The sequence below is a fragment of the Protopterus annectens genome, chromosome 4.part1 (assembly GCF_019279795.1).
Source record: "Protopterus annectens isolate FY-2018-M chromosome 4.part1, PAN1.0, whole genome shotgun sequence".
In the NCBI taxonomy this organism is placed as follows: domain Eukaryota; kingdom Metazoa; phylum Chordata; order Ceratodontiformes; family Protopteridae; genus Protopterus; species Protopterus annectens.
In genome coordinates this window covers 530,218,546-530,231,351 of record NC_056734.1, presented here as the reverse complement: position 1 = coordinate 530,231,351, position 12,806 = coordinate 530,218,546, and the positions used below count along the sequence as shown (strand labels likewise).

The following is a 12,806-nucleotide window of genomic DNA, read 5'->3' as shown; positions in this document are numbered from 1 at the left end:
TCGTGAGTGGCAACTGAACAGGGACATTTCGCATCCCATCACTCGTCATTGGGACACCCCACAAGTGGATCTTTTCTGCTCTCACACCAATCATCTCCTTCCAAGCTTCTGCACCAGGGAGATTCACAACCAAGCTTGGAGGGTGGATGTGTTGTCCTTCCCGTGGACACATCTTTCAGTTTATGCATTCCCTCCTCTGCCTGTTCTTCCCAGAGTGCTGCTAAAGATAAGGGACGAAAAACCAAAGGCTATTATGATAGCTCCAGATTGACCCAGGCAGCATTGGTATCCCCTGCTTCGCAGCCCTTCCCAGGCTCAGCCTTGGCATCGTCCCCTGGTACCAGATCTGTTGGTTCAGGGAGCGGGAAAGTTCCTTCATTCTCATCTTCAAACTCGGCATTTAACTGCCTGGCTAATACCTTAAATCTTTCCCAACAGGTGGGTTGAAGTTCTTCATGAGGCCAGGAGGCCTAGCACAAGAAAATCCTATGCAGATAAATGGAAGAGATTTTGCTTTTAGATGCTAGCTAAAGGAAAAGACTCTTCTAATCCTTCTCTTTCACTCATTCTTGACTAGTTATCAGGATTGTTTAATGGTGGACTTTTTTTTCTTCAGTCAAAATTCACACCAGCAATTTTGGCTCATTGTTCTTTTGAGCAACCCATTTTTTCTCACCCTTTGATGAAACAGTTCCTTAGGGGAGCTAGTAATCTTAGACCTCCCAGAGGAGCTCCTACTCCTGCTTGGGATCTTAATTTTGTCCTGGAAAAACTTACTCTGCCTCCCTTTGGACCAGCTTCCTCTGCAGATTTGAAGTTTCTGTCCTGGAAGTCTGCTTTCCTTTTAGCTATTACTTCAGCTAGAAGGGTATCTGAGCTGCAAGCCTTAATGGCAGTAAACCCTTTAATTATTTTTCACTCAGATCGGGTTTCTCTAAGAACCAATCCCTCTTTTATGCCTAAGGTAGTTTCCAGTTTAACCCCTAACCAGTCTATTCATGTAGCTACATTTTTCAACAATCCCCAAAGTAAAGGGGAAAGGATTCTGCACTCTTGATGTGCGTAGACAGCTGAGATTTTTCTTACGACTAAATCCTTTCGAAAATCTGAACGGTTACTGGTTAGTTTTGCTCCTGGTGCTCAGGGTAAAGCTATTTCAAAACAAACCATCTCCAAATGGATTGCTCATTGTATTCACTTTTGTTACCTGCAGCATGGGAAGATTCCCCCTCAGGGTATTGGGACCCATTCTACTAGAGCAGTCTCTACCTCTGCAGTCTTTTTGAGAGGTGTGCCTACTCAGGACATTCTAGAAGTAGCTACTTGGTCTTCTGTCCATACTTTCGCAAAGCATTGCAATCTACCTTTTTCTAAATCCAGGGCTGTTTTTTTCCTCTGCAGTTTTGCAGGGCCTCCTTACCAACCCTTAATCTGTGATCCTTCCTCTTCCCTTTTTCTTCTTACTGGGCTTTGGGAATCAAACCATATGTGAGGACTGCAACAGTGAAACACGAAGAACATAGTACAGTTGTGTACACTTACCATAAATGTAAATGTTAGAGTGTATTCACTGTTGCAGTCCTGGTTTCCCACCCTCCATATTCCCCCTTTTTTTCCTAAGGCACAGACTATGGATTTTTATTTTTTGTATGACATGTCCAGGGTGCTACCATTCCTAGATTAGCCTTCTTTTGGGGGCTCCTGACAGTTGAGGCAAGAAAAACTGAGGAAATGGCTCTACTGCTTCCCTTTACCTGACGTACTGACATCTGTTTTACAACTGACGGCAGCCGACGTCTTATACCAAGGACTCTGGTATTCGGGCCGACTGAGGGCTACCGGGAGCCGGATAACCCATATGTGAGGACTGCAACAGTGAATACACACACACTAACATCTACATTTATGGTAAGTGTATGCTCAGCTATGTAGATACAAGAAAAGCAGACATTGTCATTTCCTCGTTAAAACACTGCCCCTACAGTTTTGGATTGTTTTCAGAAAGGCTAAATTTTAGGGTCTTAGTAATGGCTTATTTTTGAAATAATTTGAGCAGTTTTTTTCCTTCAGCTTAATGAAAAAAAGGACAGAAATGACTGTATGAAAGGGTGAATTTTAACACAGCCAGTTAGATCTTCAACTCGTGCATTTTGCGGTAAGGTTTTTAAATAATTACAGTAAATGGCATAATTTGCTCCAGCATGCCTTTGTGAAAGGTAGATCTGTACCTCTGCAGGTACTTTGGAAATGTGTGCATTTTGTTAACCAGTATGCCTAGGTGGGAGGCTTGGGGGAGAAAATCTCAATCCAATAGCTCAGATCAGTAAGCAGTATGGTTTACAGGGTAGTAATGCTAGACCTTTTGTGCTGTAAAATGCACAGAGCTGGAGAATTGCAAACTTCCCGTGTAAGCAATGCAAGCACTGAAAATTACACTAATCACACTTGTATTTATCTTAAGTACATTACATCAGTACCTGACAAGTGTGCAAGATTAATTCACTAAAATTGTGCCACAATGTACACTGCAAAAGGTAAAGTATATACTGAAACTGAAGCAAAATTGTTCCTACACAGTTGTAGGACACTGCGCATGTCAGCAGTGGTACAAGAACCTAGGCTATTCTGGTGTCTTATTCCTCTCTACAGGTTACCAGTTTGTTTCCAGCTGTACTGCTTGTAACATTTGGAAGAAGGCAGACAACCATGCAAAGCCCTTTTTCTGGTGTTCATCAATGCAGTCCATCTTGTGCTGAACCAGATGAATGATATAATCGATAACAGCCTGTTGCTTTAGAGGAATAGTGTTAAATTGTCCCCCTCGTTGCTCGCTTTCATTCCAGAATGAGAGTAATACTGTGTCAGACTACTTTAGAGTTTGGATTTTTAAGGTAGATCCTTTCATAGGTTTTGTTGTTTTGACTTGGCCTTTGTTTACTGTGCAGGCTGCTGTATGGCTCCCTTGTCTAGCGACACTAGACTCATCTGTCACTCTTTGGGATAGTGATATTGTTGCTTCTTCCCTGATTATGATCATGGCTTCAAACACATTAAAGCTGGTGGGGGTTCAGCACATGATGGGCCACTAGCTTGATTAGCTTTTCCCAAGTGTCTGCACACACTCCTCTCTGTACTTTGCACCCATGGTTTCTGTCTTCATACTCCATTAGTTACCCATTACTGGAGTGAGGGTTGGTATGGAGGGGTCATCATTCAATGTGCCATTGAGTATTTTGATGGCTTTAACTTTAACCCTAGATTCCCTGCCTAGGCACCTTGGTGATGGAGGGGAAGGGGGGGAGGGATTGTCTGTGCTAGGTGTCTTTCAGTTCCCCAAAGGAAATAACCAGAAGATGGGAAGGGTTTCCCCTGGTCTCCACTGGGAAAAATCACACTTTCCTGTGTTTTTCCCCTAGCACTTTCCCAGCCCCCCAGGAGAGTGAGCAGGGCACAAGTCTGCATTCCTCTCTCTCCATGTCTGGCTTTTCCATTACCTGCCACTAAAAGGCTAGGCATCCAAGGCCCTTTCTCATCGATGTCCCAAGAGTCTGTACTAGGGCATCGCCTCCCTTTTTCTCAGAAAAAGTTGCCTGGCCTCTGCCAAACACACGCATGCGCACAAACACAGACACCAGTAGGTTTTAAAGCCTTACTTGAGTGACTTCACATTTAGCAGGGTCTTTGCCACTGTTGCCAGCTGGACTTTGGGCAAAGTTTCACAGCTGTGTTACATGCACATCTAGCCTGAGTAAGTTTGTGTAACAGTTTATGTACTGAATGTTGCATGTTTGTGTTTGATCTTACTTTTAATATTTGCTGTTTTTCTTTTTTGGCTTTGTACCGTATATCTGTTTGTCATTCTGTACTCTATTGGCTGGAAAAAAGATACTTTTGGTCATTTAAGTATGAGCTGTTTAACGTGGACCAGTTTCATCAGGTATGGTACCGCCCCATAAGCTTAACAAGTCTAGTCTGCAAAGCTATGGAGAGGATCATAATGGAGCTCATAAACAAAGATATAGGGGACTTGCAGACATTGTACCCGACCCAGTTTGGCTTTGTCAAGGGAAGATCATGCCTTTTGAACTTGGTTGACTTCTTCGAAACAGTCACCAAGGCCATTGATGAGGGAAAGGCAGTCCATACAGCCTACCTTGACCTTGCAAAGGCTTTCGACACAATACCCCACTCGGGTATTGTAGAAAAACTTACCAGCTTAAATGTAAACCCATATGTCACAAGATGGGTTGCAAACTGGCTTAAGGACAGAACCCACAGGGTTAGAGTTGCTGGCGCTGTGTCAGACTCCAAGCCGGTCACAAGTGGTGTCCCACAAGGCTCGGTCCTTGGCCCCCTATTGTTTGGCATCTACTTCTCAGAAGTACAGGCCAACATGGGAGGACTTTGGCTGACAAAGTTTGCAGGCGACTGCAAACTGGGCCATAGTGGAAAGTGCATCGGACACGGATATCCTTCAGAAGGGACTCACGGAAACAGATAGCTGGTGCCAGAGCCATGGCCTGAAGTTAAACGCCAAAAATGTATAGTCATACCCTTCGGGAAAAACAAGGTAACCCCAAGCTACCATATAGGTGGCAATCCACTAAGCACAGAAGAGGTTATCAGGGACCTGGGGACCCAGGTTGACAGTGGCCTTTCTTTTAACACTCACATTGCTAAAGTGGTTAGAAAGACTTTCTACATTGCCCACCTGATCATGAAGGGATTCACATCCAGATCTAGTGAGGTCATTGTTCCCCTGTACTCTTCACTTATCAGACCAATGATCGAGTACAATGCCCCATTCGGGATGTATCTCACCCGACATCTGCAGCAATTGGAGAGACCCCAAAAGTTCCTCACCAAAAGGATAAAGGGACTCCAAAATCTGTCATATGCTGCCAGATTGAAGAAACTCCAGCTCTATTCAGTCGCATACCGTCTGCTCAGAGGTGACATGTGCCTGACATACAAGGCCATGTCCAACCGGAATTAATGGACATGCTCCACCTCAAAAATCCAAATCCACCAAAACCACTAGAGCAAGCGACTTAAACCTTAGCACGGATATAAATAGGACGTGCTGGAGGGATAGATTTATCACTCAGAGACTCCCTATGCTGTGGAATAAAATCCCGGTCCATGTGAGACAGAGCACCTCGCTGACTCTGTTCAAGAGAAATCTAGACCTGTGGATGGGAGATCGTAGGTTTACCCCGGGAATCATCTCTGTGTCACTGCTGGACAGAGGCACAACAAACTAATGGGCACAGTATTTTTTCATATAAGGGGTGGCGTAAGCCACAATAATTTGGGCTAGGCTTATAAATGCCTTAGGGCAGATAGCCTAGTATAAACCTATGAACCTATGAACCTATGAACCTATGAGTGATCTAGAGTAATGTAGTTAAGTCTGCTGGACTTTGTTTCTGAATTTTATTTGTACTAATTGCTGTTTGAGCATGTTAAATGGTTGTTTATATCTTCTCACAGATTTAAGGGTGTGACCCGTAACATTTTGATAAAGCATCAGATGTGAACTAAACTTAGTTTCCTGTCTTGTCTGGTAGGTGTTTTAATTTAACGTCAGAGGCATATTACTCTTAATTTCTGGAGGTCTAGTCTGAGAGTACACAATTACTTCAGGGTATGATAAAACAACTGTACAGGCTTGGATTTTTTTTTATTTGCGTTACATGATCTTTTTGTGGTTCACTGTCTCCTTTCTAGGCAGTGTTGATGAAAGATGAATAAGTGTGTTCAATTGCCTTAGAAATGTGCAAAGATATTTATTATTTAAAGGGTGTTGCACATATCTTTTGAGGGCTTCAACAAATGCTACAGGCTCATTAAGCACTCCGTTGCGATACAGAAAAGGAAATGAACAGCAAGCTGTGCAATGAGTAGCTCACATTTGCATAGTCCACTGTTTAAGCTCACACATGCCCTTTGTTATGCAAAAGTGTGTCAGAACAACGTAGTAGCATGAATACACACCATAAGTTGTCAAGTATGTTTTACGTCTCCAGGAGAGCAGATTCGAGGTTACTGACGTTTGCTGTCAGCCTTCATTGTTAACTTGTGAAAAAAAAACACTCTGCTATTTCAAGCCCATGTAACACAGGAATGTAATGGCATCCAGTTTTTGAAGGAAAGCTTCATCTCCCTTTCTGACATTCCAAGGAGTCTGGAAGTTTCCTGTTTACTTCTTGCTTTCCCTGAAATTATGCACATCACTGCTTGAAACTAATTTTTCATTTGGTAAGAATTTGGTTATTTATTTTCATGCTTTCATCTACTGAAGACTGGCTCTGCCATCATGTTGATGGTTAACACCCATGCACTTTCCTGTTGATTACTTAGAAATTCCCTTAGTTAAACAGAAATCTAAAATATGCATTGCTGCAGCAGTATGTCCTAAGGCCTTGTTTACCTCATAGGTACGCTTGCACAGTCTTGCCTGTTAATCAGTAAATAAGGCATCTCCCTCTTTCATACCTGGTGCTCCTCCCTAACTTTAAGTTATATGCATATCTGAGTGGGTTTCGGGGGGGGGGGGGGGGCGTGAACTTGCTTGGTATATGTTATATGGCTTAGAGCTTCTTGGATCACTTTATATAGTTAAGCAGTTAAATGTTAAGTGGAATGTGTTGCTTAGTGTGTTCTTTTGTCTTGACAGAAATCTGCTTAGCACATCCTGAGCACAGTACAGATGCGTGTTTTTTAGAATGGTTTTATATTTCTACTTTCAGTCAGTGTCCTGAATATGGAGGCTGTGATAGGGTGGGATGGTTAGTGGGTGACTTTCAGTGCTGAATGCTAATTTCCACGGGGAATGGTCCACAATGTTTTAAAGTGCTCAGTGAAATGAGTTAATACATTGGCATTATAAAAGTGAAAATGAAAATAGGAACATTTGCATTTCAGATTTGTTAAGACAGTTGGGGAGATTTCAGTAGGCAGTATATGAAATTAGATATTTATGTGAATCTGTTAATGAAGACTTGTAGGCATTGTTAAAAGCCAGCCACACCCTAAATGTGACTTTTCCTCATCTAGAGTCTATTTTCCTCCTTGAGAAATATTTCCTACACAGTCACATGCAAGTAAGGCTGGACTTAGATAATTTGGCATTTCATCGTCATTCAGCTTCCTCAATGAGTGCTGGCTTTGCCTGAAGTCTTAGTTTGTGTCCCATCAGGTGACTTAAAACACTTAAGATCTCTGATCCAGGAAAAGTCAGCATAACAAGGTGTTTGCATTCTGTCTCTCTTTCTCTCATTGGTGATACCGAAAGTAGGGACCGGTTTTAAACAGAAGCATTTTTAACCTTTGCCTTGATTGAGTGTCAAGGGGACATTGAACAATAGTACATTTTTCTAATGTTCATTTTGACTGTCAAACTGAGTCTGATAACATAGTTTTTGTTTCTGTACAGTTGTGTGATTGGGTATAATATATATGTGGGTTGGGGGCGTGCAAAGGTGCTTGCCATCCTGCAAACATGCCTTTGTTGCTTGTGTGCTGTATATACACACACACACGCACGCACACACTCCCTCCCTGGTAAAAACTTTACCTGGTTTGTTTAATCTGGTTGGAGATTAAACTGATTTTTCACTTAAAAGTTAGAACCATGTAAGTCATTGCTATTCTCAGTCAGTCGACTTTTCACAAATTTTCACCACCACATCCCTTAGCATTGTTTAGTGGCAATGCATTTATCAGTTCTATTAAAAGTGCATTATTTATTGACATTGGTTTGCTGACTTCAGTTTTAAATGGATGTTTTTGCTCCTTTTCCCCTTAAAGGGAGAGGAACTGCTTTGTGTGTGTGTTTTTCTGGTAGATGTAGTTTAGGGTCTATAGCTTCATTGGTCCCCAGGACTGCAAGCCTTTTAAGTACCTTTGAGGAGCCTATCCCAAATTCCCAGGTGCCCTCCTCCCCAAAACTTTTTGGTAATAACATGAGTAATGTTGCTGGCTTCCCTGTGCACATTACTTCTTCTCTAAATGTAGTAGATTAAGGATTGCACACTTCCTTATCTCTCTCCCCTCCCATTTTTGCCCAGACTGGGCAGAACACACATGACGCACTGCAGACTGCTACCTCTGCTGTTCCCTTAACACCCAGCCATAATACACTAAATTCTACAAAACAAAGAGTGGAAGCTCAGTTTTCACTTGTATAACTCTTACAAGATAGGTAGATTAGTCTGGGTACCCTTTTCAGCCATGACCTGAGCCATTTGACAAGCACAGCATGAAATAATAAAGATCGTACAATGTACAGATACCACAGGACTATTGTTGTACTGTTGAGCCGTGTTGGTACAGTGCAGCACAGAGAAAGATCTTAAAGTAGTGCATGTCCACAGACCCCTAGAAGTCTGACCTGCCCCATATGCAGAGCCATGGAAGGAAGCACTTAAGGAATTAATCAGTCAGGACACAGGGTACCCCCAGTCACTCCATCTCAAGTTTGGATTAGTCAAGAGAAGGTAGTGCTTACTTAACCTGAAAGGATTTTTTTTTTTTTTTGAAAATATCACCAAAGAATGGATGAAGGCAGAATGGTACAGTCAGCATATCTCTACCTGGCCAACGCTTTTGACACTATTCCTTACCCAGGCATAGTAGAAGAACTAGATAAACTGGGAATAAACCCCCGAGTTCTGTTCTGGGATATCTCATGTTTGGCATCAACTTTTTGAAGTAAAAGCCAGTACTAAAGGGCTCTGGCTCACTAAGTTTGCAGATGACTACATGCTAGGAGCAGTCATTGAATCCTCAAATGACTTCACCATCCTTCAGTAAGGTTTGTCACAAAGAAGTAATTGGCACCAAAACTATAGACTGAAACTAAATGCCAAAAAATGCATTACAGCCTGTGGAAAGTCATCTACCCCAGAGGACTACCACATTGACGGATACGCCGCTAAAAGCTGACCCAGTTATTTGGGATTTGAAAACTTATGTGGACAGTGACCTAACTTTTGACCAACATGTATCCACTGTTGTAAGAAAAGTCTTCTGTATTGCACAGCTTAAAAAAGGGATTCTGTAGATCTAGGGATGTTATTTGCAATAACTGGAATGCCTAAACAGATACCTTCATAAAAGGATACAAGGCCTAAGCAATATATCCTACATGGTAAATATTCGAACACAAACGGCAATACCAGAACTGATAAAACAAGACTGTCAACTCACCGTCTCAGCTAGGTTTAAAAAGTAGTGTGCAGGCTTACTCGAATAAGGCAAAAATGGTGCATATCTAAAGATATATTTATTGAAGACCATCCACATTGGAAACTAAAATCCACATGAACAACTGTTGAGCGCTTTCATCCACTTATCGTAGACTTCTTCAGAACAGCTGATTGACTCGCAATACAATCCTTTTAAAATCTTTTTGGCGCCATTCTAAAGGCAAAAATTTAAAGTGCTTAATATAATTTGTACATATTTTAAAAAACATAATTATGAAGACAACCAATACATCAGTATATCCTAAAACTTATTAAAACATTAAATATTAATATAAGTGCTTGTTTAAAAAATACTAAATTAATAAAATTGCAATACCAGACTTCATACCCCATTGATGTAACTAACAAACACATACATCATTTTATGATAACATATTGCACTTGATGGTGACTGATCAAGCCAACATTAGAAAGGGTTTAATAGAAATAAAATCATTTATACCTGGTTCCTTTGTGGCATCGGTCAACACTTGCCACATGCTTTCTTTTTTGCTTAGTATTGCTTTAAAATTGCCCCCTCTATTTGATGTAAAAACTTGATCTATTATGGCAAAACTGAAACTATGATGTTCACCTCTATATGTCTATATAAAGCATTCTTGGTGTCATGTACCCTAATTTTGTAAACATGATCATAAATTATTTTCTTAAATAGTCTCTCTATTTTGCCAATATAGTAAGCAGGGCATGATGAACAACTAGCTAAATAAATAATATTCTTAATGTTAATTCCCCCTTCTAAATTTAATGTAGGCCCTATTTAAATTCTGTAGTTTTATTCCATCACTCTCGTTAATCAAATGACATTGATTACATGACCCACATTTAGTAGTAGCCTTGTTACTATTGTATCTGTCTCTTTCTGTACTCCCTAATTGTAATAACCTCTTAGTGTTCAAACCCATCTTAAACACAAAACTGGGTTTTTCACCTAATATTTGTTTGATATCATCAGCTACTGTTAAGTTCTTCCAATATTTTAATACTATGTTCATAATTTCATTCACACACGGGGAATAAGTTAATGAACATACTCTATTAATTGGAGCATTATCCAATTTTCATTTTTTCACGCTACTAATTTCTTGTCCTATTCCTAACATAGGACAATATTTATTACCCCATTCCTTAATAACAAACTGTGAAACGTCCTTCAACATGCCATCCGGGTAGCCTCTATTACTCAACATAGATGTTATAAATTCTATTTCCCTTGTCATAATTTCATAATTTGATGACATCCTGCCTGCTCTAACGCATTGACCCTTAAAGATGTTTTTTAGCATATGTCTTGGATGATGACTAGTAAATTCCATATATCCATTCGAAAATGTTTTCTTCCTATATATCTCCGATTGAAATCCAAGCTCCGTGTGTTTTGTATATGTATCCAAATAAGAGATCCCTTCATAACTAACACTATATGTGAATTTAAAAAAACTACTTGTATTATTCAAATCTATAAATTCATCTATCATTTCAACCGGTCCTTTCCATAAGACAAAACATATCAAGAAACCTCGTGTAATAAGAAATATGTCCATAATATTTGCAGTTAAATAAAAATGTATTTTCCCACTCTAGCATAACCTTATTTGCAAATATAGGGGCACATGAAGCCCCCATAGCTACACCCCTTACTTGTTTAAAATATCCGACTTCATAATATATAAAGTTATTCAATACTATTTCCATCATATCAGTTAAGTTAATTCGATTCCATGTCAAATTTGAATATTTTCTAAGACTATTACAAAAATCTTCAAGTCCCTGTTCTTTCGGGATACATGAAAATAAGTCGACGACATCAGTAGTTATATATGTTAATTTCTCATTCCATTTATCAGGTGTGAGTTGAGCAAGAAATATCCATGAATCTTTAATGAGATGAGGAATGTTTCTATATATGGGATTTAACCCATCTATCTATCACCACACCTATATTGAATGTGTTAGACTTCCAGAAATGATTGGGCGAAAAGGGGGTTTACTAATATTCTTATGTACCTTTGGTATATATTTGATATACCTATAATGGTAGCTAGAGTGGGAAATTCTACTTTCATAAATTCATATATATCTTCTGTTATACTCTGATCCTACACCATTTTTGCCTTATTCAAGTAAGCCTGCACACTACTTTTTAAACCTAGCTGGGACGGTGAGTTGACAGTCTTTTTTTATCAGTTTATATGTCCTACATGGATTGACTCAGAAACCCATCACTATGAATAAATAAAATAAATAAATGTTGCTGTGCAACATGTATCTATTTGTATAATTTACTGTTGGAGCTTTTCTCCCCGGGCCTCCACTAAAAATGAGCTCCCTCAGCCCAGTGGACTTCCACAGTAAACAAATGTCAGTAAATAACCATAAATAAATGTTCTGTTTCCTACAGACTGCTAAGTTGTGACCTTTGTCCAGCATACAGGTGATTTTCCAACCCAATACTGATGGATTTACTGCACATTAGCAAGTCAAATGGTATCATATGTACTTAATCTAGGGATGTAAACCTCTTCTGCAACATTAACATAATGGTTTGGAGGGACAGGTATATTTTGCATTTCAGTGTAAAACTAAGTTCAGTGCACAACTTCGATCTGTGGATGAAGAAATGGAAGATTTATCCCAGAACTGTCCCCTGTACTACTAATGGATACAGGCAGCTCCTAAATGCTTTATCCCATACAGATGTCCCTTCAAATTATGTATGTGGTATGATCCCAGTTACTCTCATTAGGTGTAATGTATAATTATCGACCATGGGATGGATAATGCCAGTCTGTAACCAAATTGGACAGGATAATTCGAGCACAAAAAGGAACTTGGCTAGGCTTAAAATGCCCACCAGGGCAGCTAGCCTATTACTTGCCTGTGAACTTATGTAATAGAAAAAAGTAACAATTGATGTGGATCATATCATTGTACTAATATTAGGACAGTGTAGCAGTAAAAAAAATTACCTATAGCAGGTGCAATAAAAGCATGAACTATTAGTACATGTGCAGGCTGTTATGTCAGTGTGAGCTTATTTATTGACATTTGATTGCAGAGAATGTCTGATTAGGTAGGTGATCATTTTCTGTAGAGATCTGGAGAGAAAAGCTCCAAAGTATTACAAAAAACATTTTAAGAGCACAAATTTTACCATCTTCAAAAATATGATGAAAAAAAATAAATAAATAAAAAAATAGAACCTGGATTGAACAAACTAGGTCTCCACATACACATAAATGTGTGTGTGGGTGTGTGTGTGTAGATATATATATATAGATATAGATATAGATATAGATATATATAATTATATATATATATATATATATAGATATATATATATATATATATATACACACACATAAATATAATATACATGCATGTGTGTGTGTGTGTATGTATATATCTATAGATATATATATATATATATATATATATATATAGATGTGTGTGTGTGTGTGTATATATATATATATATATATATATATATATATATATATATATATATATACACACATAAATATAATATACATG

General features: G+C 39.3%; 1 protein-coding gene across 3 annotated transcripts in view; it reads left to right on the top strand.

The window, feature by feature from the left end:
• Positions 1-12,806, top strand: part of PAK2 (p21 (RAC1) activated kinase 2) — a 1,120,998-nt gene that overhangs the window by 206,814 nt on the left and 901,378 nt on the right. Inside the window, exon 1 of one of the 3 annotated variants that reach the window (XM_044070348.1) lies at positions 6,154-6,261. The exons of the other annotated variants lie outside the window; for them this stretch is intronic. The gene's annotated coding sequence lies outside the window, so the exon portion shown is untranslated. Of the gene's footprint in view, positions 1-6,153; positions 6,262-12,806 lie in introns of those variants that run through there. 3 annotated transcript variants of the gene reach the window in all.